The 8,512-nt window shown below is 43.5% G+C and overlaps 1 protein-coding gene across 1 annotated transcript in view; it reads right to left on the bottom strand.

Moving 5' to 3' along the window:
- The window catches only part of slc15a4 (solute carrier family 15 member 4), a 38,950-nt gene that overhangs the window by 12,605 nt on the left and 17,833 nt on the right, over positions 1 to 8,512 (bottom strand). The window lies entirely within an intron of this gene.

Here is an 8,512-nt window from a genome sequence, read left to right as displayed (position 1 = left end):
GTAAGACGGCTCCTCGGACAGAAGAATGAGTCACAAACACCTATTCAACCGCCACACCGTTCAACACGTCCCTCCACATCTCACGTGACAGGAGACAGGAAAAAGCAAAGAGAGAGAGAGGATGAGGGAGAGAGAGAGAGAGAGAGAGAGGATGAAGGAGAAAGAAGAAGAAGAAGAAGAAGAAGAGGAAGAAAAGGGGGGGGGGGGGAATAAAAATCAAATGGTTTTCTTTCGGGGCCCCGTGAGCGGCACAGTGCCTGCCTGCTGGCTGGCATTGATAATTTCATGGCGCCTCAAATTTGTGATTTTGTAAATTATGGCCTGTAGGCTCAGCTGTCAGTCCCGATTAAGGGCCCTGCTTAGGAGAGAGGGGCCTCTTTTCTCAAATGGAGAAAGAGAGAGAGAGAGAGAGAGAGAGAGAGAGAGAATACACAGCTACCCTTCAGTAGAACTTGCTTTGCAACTAATGCACATCATTAGTGAATGTGAGGAAGGATGTGAAGGGTGAAGGAAGGCCTGAAATTCAAAAAGCCAAGGAAGAGAAAAAAGAAGAGAGAGAGAGAGAGAGAGAGAGAGACAGAGAGAAAGATGCAGAGACTCTTTGACATTGTTTCTATCACTCTTTAGCTGTGTTTCACCTTTAATAAGAGTTTTGTGTGTGTGTGTGTGTGTAAATGTCAGAAAAGCGATATTCTGAGTTCAGAGCCAACCGTGTAAAAACCTGCTGGACAGAATAGAATTGTTTTGACAATGAATAAAAAATATGTATAATATCTTCAGTCAATCTGTCAAAAACAGAGAAAAACAGAAAAATAGTTTCATCGTTTTGGAATATATGGGTCTGTCAAGAGGGCAGATAAACACAGATCATTGGGGTTGGTTGAATAATAACAGTAGCGACATATGATGTCCAAAATCTCACAAACACAGAAGAAAAAAAAGAAAAAAAAAAAAACCTGACCTTTCACTCACCATTCATCTGAATTATTTAAAACAAATGAGCTAGTTCAAACATTTTACTTTCCACGCTCTCTGGGTTAGTGTCAGTAGGGTTATTTTTCTGCCTTAGAGAGCAAAATTAGCCTTTAACATTTTGAAAAGAGCAATACATAATTAACAATCATCTCGGGAGAAAGAACTCGCAATCCCTACCCCTAATATTCAAAGACTCACAGTCATACACATCTACAAACAACTCAAATACTCACACACACACACACACACACACACACAATCTCATACACCTCCAGCCAGCCAAGTCACTCACACACACTCATACACACACACACACACACACACACACACACACACATTCTCTCTCTCTCTCTCACACACACACACACACACACACATTCTCTCTCTCTCTCTCTCTCTCACACACACACACACACAATCTCATACACCTCCAGCCAGCCAAGTCACTCACACACACACATACACACACACAAACACACACACACACACACACACACACACACAAACACATTCTCTCTCACTCTCTCTCTCTCTCTCTCTCTCTCACACACACACACACACACACACACACACACACACACACACAGACATACCTACAACCACCTGACTCACACATACACAGCCTCACACATTAGGCGCTTTCGCACCAAACAGTTCTAGGGTCTAATTCGATAGGAACTACCCCCTGTGGAGCTTCCCCTAGAACTACATTCGTTCTAGGGCCCTTTTTCTGTTTGCTTTCGCACCGCCAGTAGGAACGCTGAAGTGACGTAAGCCGGCTGACAGTATAGCAGCTAAGAGCTGTTGTTTACGACTAACCAGGATAGCTGCACATTTTGAAGTACAAATTTAATGACTTTTAAGACCTTTTAAATACCTCCAAAAGGAAAAAAAGAACCATTACTGCGGCAAAAGAAATCGACAAAGTAGACTACAGTATACACAATGAGTTTTATTGAATTTGAATGACAGAAATATTGATTGCACATTAGATAACCTATAACTGCCTTCTCATTAACGAAAATAAAACTGTATGGCGATAGACCCAGTCCAATGGAAAAAATAATTTCCCAATGCATTTATCCATTTACCACCACAGTAGCAGTGAATGACTTGATGGGCATAGTACTTTTCGGGTGCTAGCATAGCGCTTGTGCCTGACCCTTGCTCGTGGCATCGTGTTTTTTTTTTTTTTCCTTTTCCCCGCCGCAGCCCTAAAATCGTAAGCTGGATAAACACATTCTTATTTTAGGTTAAAATGCGGATCACAGCCACACAAGCGGACACACAAGCACCTACCGAAGCGGAGTGTACGCTACCTCTTCAATGTACAAATATACATTGGGCATTGCAAAATGGTCATTGTTGGGGGATATAAAATACCGGTAAAATAAAACATAAAAATGTGCCCCCTCCTACAATTCCAGACATTCTGAGACATGAATATCAAAAGCTAAATGAAATACGTTCTAAGACTTTATATTTTGCACGGATCTTTAAAAATGGCGGTTGCAATCATCGTATACCTGTGTTTGGACCAATGGCTGTACACCTACGTCACAAGGTTCCTATTGCGCTGCGAAAGTACCTACCCTGAAGTAGGAGCTAAAAAAGCCCCTCAAAACAGCGTTCTAAGAACTATGATCGTTCTAAGTTCCTGCGGTGCGAACACGCGAAAAAGGGGGTACTTTCTCCAACAGTTCTAAGAACTATGGAAAAGTTCCTAAGGTGCGAAAGCGCCTATTTATAACCATCTCGCTCACACATACACACGTCTCCCGTCCATAACCAGCTCAACCACACAGAGCCTCGCACATTTACAACCACATACACACATCTCCCGTCTATAACCAGCTCAACCACACAGAGCCTCACACATTTACAACCACATACACACGTCTCCCGTCTATAACCAGCTCAACCACGCAGAGCCTCACACATTTACAACCACATACACACGTCTCCCGTCTATAACCAGCTCAACCACACAGAGCCTCACACATTTACAACCACATACACACGTCTCCCGTCCATAACCAGCTCAACCACGCAGAGCCTCACACATTTACAACCACATACACACGTCTCCCGTCCATAACCAGCTCAACCACACAGAGCCTCACACATTTACAACCACATACACACGTCTCTCGTCTATAACCAGCTCAACCACGCAGAGCCTCACACATTTACAACCACATACACACGTCTCATGTCTATAACCAGCTCAACCACACAGAGCCTCACACATTTACAACCACATACACATGTCTCCCGTCTATAACCAGCTCAACCACACAGAGCCTCACACATTTACAACCACATACACACATCTCCCGTCCATAACCAGCTCAACCACACAGAGCCTCACACATTTACAACCACATACACACGTCTCCCGTCCATAACCAGCTCAACCACACAGAGCCTCACACATTTACAACCACATACACACGTCTCCCGTCCATAACCAGCTCAACCACACAGAGCCTCACACATTTACAACCACATACACACGTCTCCCGTCTATAACCAGCTCAACCACACAGAGCCTCACACATTTACAACCACATACACACGTCTCCCGTCCATAACCAGCTCAACCACACAGAGCCTCACACATTTACAACCACATACACACATCTCCCGTCCATAACCAGCTCAACAACACAGAGCCTCACACATTTACAACCACATACACACGTCTCTCGTCTATAACCAGCTCAACAACACAGAGCCTCACACATTTACAACCACATACACACGTCTCCCGTCCATAACCAGCTCAACCACACAGAGCCTCACACATTTACAACCACATACACACGTCTCCCGTCCATAACCAGCTCAACCACGCAGAGCCTCACACATTTACAACCACATACACACGTCTCCCGTCTATAACCAGCTCAACCACACAGAGCCTCACACATTTACAACCACATACACACGTCTCCCGTCCATAACCAGCTCAACCACGCAGAGCCTCACACATTTACAACCACATACACACGTCTCCCGTCTATAACCAGCTCAACCACGCAGAGCCTCACACATTTACAACCACATACACACGTCTCCCGTCCATAACCAGCTCAACCACACAGAGCCTCACACATTTACAACCATCTCACTCAATCACACATAGGTTCACACACCTACGGCCAACCCAACCACTTATAGGCACACAGCCTCGTGAACCCCTCAAAAATCGTACTTTTAAACTAGGGCTGGGTGCCATGACCTAAAATTTATATCACGGTATAAGTTGAAACGTGGACGGTAACAGTATAAGCAAGTTGTTTGGCTTTCCTGTTAGTAGCAGTTAAGTTCGAGTGCTTAAACGAAGGTCCACAGTGGTCTGTTTGGCCCGACCAGAGCCGTTGAGAGTTTTTTCTGCTCTGGCCCCAACTATCTTCACATAACATGTAAACAACAACCCATGTTGATGTATACACAAAAGATTGCCCATACATCTTTTAATCATATACATGTTTTCATGCTACACGTAGCCTTTAGCTTCTGCCATCTTGGTCACACTTTTTTTGTTACTCCCGCCTCTCTAGAGAACATCACATGCCAAACACATCACACGCTGAACTGATTGGTTCTCACGTGGTTCTCATTTGCGTAAAGTTGGGGATTCGCCATCTCAATTTCACTTGCTTCCCTGGATTCGTGCCAATTTCGCCCAATCAGAATGAATTTCACCCTCACACAACCTGAATGAGATCAAAGTGAGATTTGCTGCAATGGAAGTGTATCGAGGGCTGTAGCAATCAGAACAGTATAGTCAAAATCCATACCATTCATACCTGTTTACTTTCTATACTGTATATACCATCTACCCCTATTTTAAACACTGACACGTTATCACACACTCCTATACCCAGCTCAAACACTCACACACACATGCTGTCACACACTCCTATACCCAGCTCAAACACTCACACACATGTGTGCCGTCACACACTCCTATACCCAGCTCAAACACTGACACACACATGCTGTCACACACTCCTATACCCAGCTCAAACACTCACACACACATGCTGTCACACACTCCTATACCCAGCTCAAACGCTCACACACACATGCTGTCACACACTCCTATACCCAGCTCAAACACTCACACACGTGTGCCGTCACACACTCCTATACCCAGCTCAAACACTCACACACACATGCTGTCACACACTCCTATACCCAGCTCAAACACTCACACACACATGCTGTCACACACTCCTATACCCAGCTCAAACACTCACACACACATGCTGTCACACACTCCTATACCCAGCTCAAACACTCACACACACATGCTGTCACACACTCCTATACCCAGCTCAAACGCTCACACACACATGCTGTCACACACTCCTATACCCAGCTCAAACACTCACACACGTGTGCCGTCACACACTCCTATACCCAGCTCAAACACTCACACACACATGCTGTCACACACTCCTATACCCAGCTCAAACACTCACACACACATGCTGTCACACACTCCTATACCCAGCTCAAACACTCACACACACATGCTGTCACACACTCCTATACCCAGCTCAAACACTCACACACATGTGTGCCGTCACACACTCCTATACCCAGCTCAAACACTCACATACCCATGCTGTCACACACTCGTATACCCAGCTCAAACACTCACACACACATGCTGTCACACACTCGTATACCCAGCTCAAACACTCACACACACATGCTGTCACACACTCCTATGCCCAGCTCAAACACTCACACACACGCATGCTGCCTACAAGGAATAAGGCGAGACAGACAGAGCTGCAGATAAACAGGACAGTCAAACTAGTTCTAAAAATAATTTACTCATACAGAACAAGGACAACACAAAATCAGGAGTGTGAGTGTGCGTGTGTGTGTGTAAAATTTTACAGTATGTCATGATGCAGCTTCTATTACATTTGCCAATAAACTAGTAATTTCACACCTTATAATCAGGTAATTACATGATTATTACTATGGAATTCATATGAAAAAAAAACACAGCTGATTGGAAAGGCTAATACAAAGTCCTCTTGGCCTCAACACTGGCTTTAGTCTGCCCTGCTCATGTGTTCTTTTCCAGAACAAAATGGTAGCGCAATTAATTTGTCAGGCGCACTGTTAGAATCTGTGCCATCATCGCGTTGAGCCGATATCTCGTCTTCTGAGAAAAGCAAAAGTGCCCATTTCTTACAATCTATTTTTGTACGTGACCCGCTGTGGCTATGAAAGAGAACAGGGGGAAATGAGATTAATAAAAATGTTCCAAACCCCTGATTTGATGGCCTTCTTTTTCACCCCTTATCTTTAATTTCATTTATTTCTCAGCTTGCCATGATCACAGGACATAAAATGTGTGTGTGTGTGTGCGTGTGTGTGTGTGTGTGTTTTTGGGGATTAATTTTCATGTCTTGATGGTTTTCTTAAAACCTAAAAAAAAAAAAAAAAAAAAAAAAAAAAGACTTTCGGAGCCATTGCGTCCAGCGCGCGGTCCTTAAACTCTCTGAGACGCGAGAGAGGGTGAGGAAGAATACATTTAACTTTTTTTTTTTTTTTTTTTTTTTATCCCTCAACATCCTGCAGCAAATTCAATCAAGAGCCAATGCTGCGGCCACTGTGAAACACATTGCGGTGGCATGCTGATTCTCTCTCTCTCTCTCTTTTTTTTTTTTCTTTTCTTTTTTTTTTTGGTTACTGATAAAAATGAAATGAGGATGCTAACTGCAGGAGACAGGCATTCTGCTTTGCTGTGCCTGTTATAGACTGAGTGGGTCGAAGGCTGACGGATTCTCAGGCTACGGGGGCGGAGGATCTAAAAGCAGGGGATGGAGGGAGAACAATGTAAAATTGAGGCAAAAAGAAAACCTTTCTGACCACGGCAAATCAATCAATCGGTCATTCAATCAATCGATCCGTCAATCAATCAATCAATTTGGAGACGTATAAAAGACACACACACACACATGTTAAATCTAAGACGCCCGTTCAAAGCGGTCTGTTCCGTGAAACAGGTCTGGTTTAATCCTAATTCTCTTTTGTAAAGGCTTCTGTTTTGAGTTTTGATTTTTTTTTTTTCCTTCGATTTGAATTCGACTACAGTCCATCTCGGCTGCTGAGGAAATTCTAGCCTGGAGCTCTTTTCAAGCAGTGTCTTTTTTGTATTAGATTGCATGTTTTACTTACAGCCACCGAAGAGGGGAGTATCCAAAAAGCCTGACCTTGTTGTTTGTGTGTCTGTGTCTGTATCTACACATTTTCAACTTAAAGCAAAGGAGAGGGAAAAACCAGCGATCAGTCCCTTGCTGTTGCTGTAATAGCAGAGAGGTAAATATCGCCTTGCGTCTAATACTGTAGCTACGCTAAATGCTGACAATTTTATCCCAGCTCTGCATAAATGCCAGGCAGACAAAAAAACGTAACCTTTGATTTATACGCTCAAAGAAAGGGAAATGAAATTATCTGTGTGTGTGTGTGGCGCACGGGGAGTGGGCAAAATACACGCGTTTAACGACGACCTTGAATGACTCTGAGAGAATGACGGAGAGAGCGCGGAGGGGAAAAGAAGTGCGGGCGGCATTCTGGGTAAAGGCAAACAACAGCGAACAAACAGGAGAAAGCATCTGAACTTTCTGAGTAAGCGCACATGAATATTCACACATACACACACACACACACACACACACACACACACACACACAAAAACAAGTATTCGTCGCACAAACACAGATCCACATACACACCCACACACATACACGTACACCCACACACATACAAGTACACACACACACACACACCAAAACCCCCATTGTATTACATGCAGCGTAGGTTGTTCTATAGCAATACAAGAAATGAAAGTGATGTGAACCGAACTGGTGGAAAGCACAGAATTCTCTGAATAGCAGAACTGGTAGAGGTAAGAGGTAACAGAATAACAGAATTGGTAGAGGTAAGAGGTAACAGAATAGCAGAATTGGTAGAGGTAAGAGGTAACAGGATAGCAGAATTGGTAGAGGTAAGAGGTAACAGAATAGCAGAATTGGTAGAGGTAACAGGTAACAGAATAACAGAATTGGTAGAGGTAACAGGTAACAGAATAACAGAATTGGTAGAGGTAAGAGGTAACAGAATAACAGAATTGGTAGAGGTAAGAGGTAACAGAATAACAGAATTGGTAGAGGTAACAGGTAACAGAATAACAGAATTGGTAGAGGTAAGAGGTAACAGAATAACAGAATTGGTAGAGGTAAGAGGTAACAGAATAACAGAATTGGTAGAGGAAAGAGGTAACAGAATAACAGAATTGGTAGAGGTAAGAGGTAACAGAATAACAGAATTGGTAGAGGAAAGAGGTGACAGAATAACAGAATTGGTAGAGGTAAGAGGTAACAGAATAACAGAATTGGTAGAGGTAAGAGGTAACAGAATAGCAGAATTGGTAGAGGTAAGAGGTAACAGAATAACAGAATTGGTAGAGGTAAGAGGTAACAGAATAGCAGAATTGGTAGAG

The sequence above is a fragment of the Chanos chanos genome, chromosome 1, assembly GCF_902362185.1.
Source record: "Chanos chanos chromosome 1, fChaCha1.1, whole genome shotgun sequence".
Taxonomy (NCBI): Eukaryota; Metazoa; Chordata; class Actinopteri; order Gonorynchiformes; family Chanidae; genus Chanos; species Chanos chanos.
This window is presented reverse-complemented; position numbering and strand designations above follow the sequence as displayed.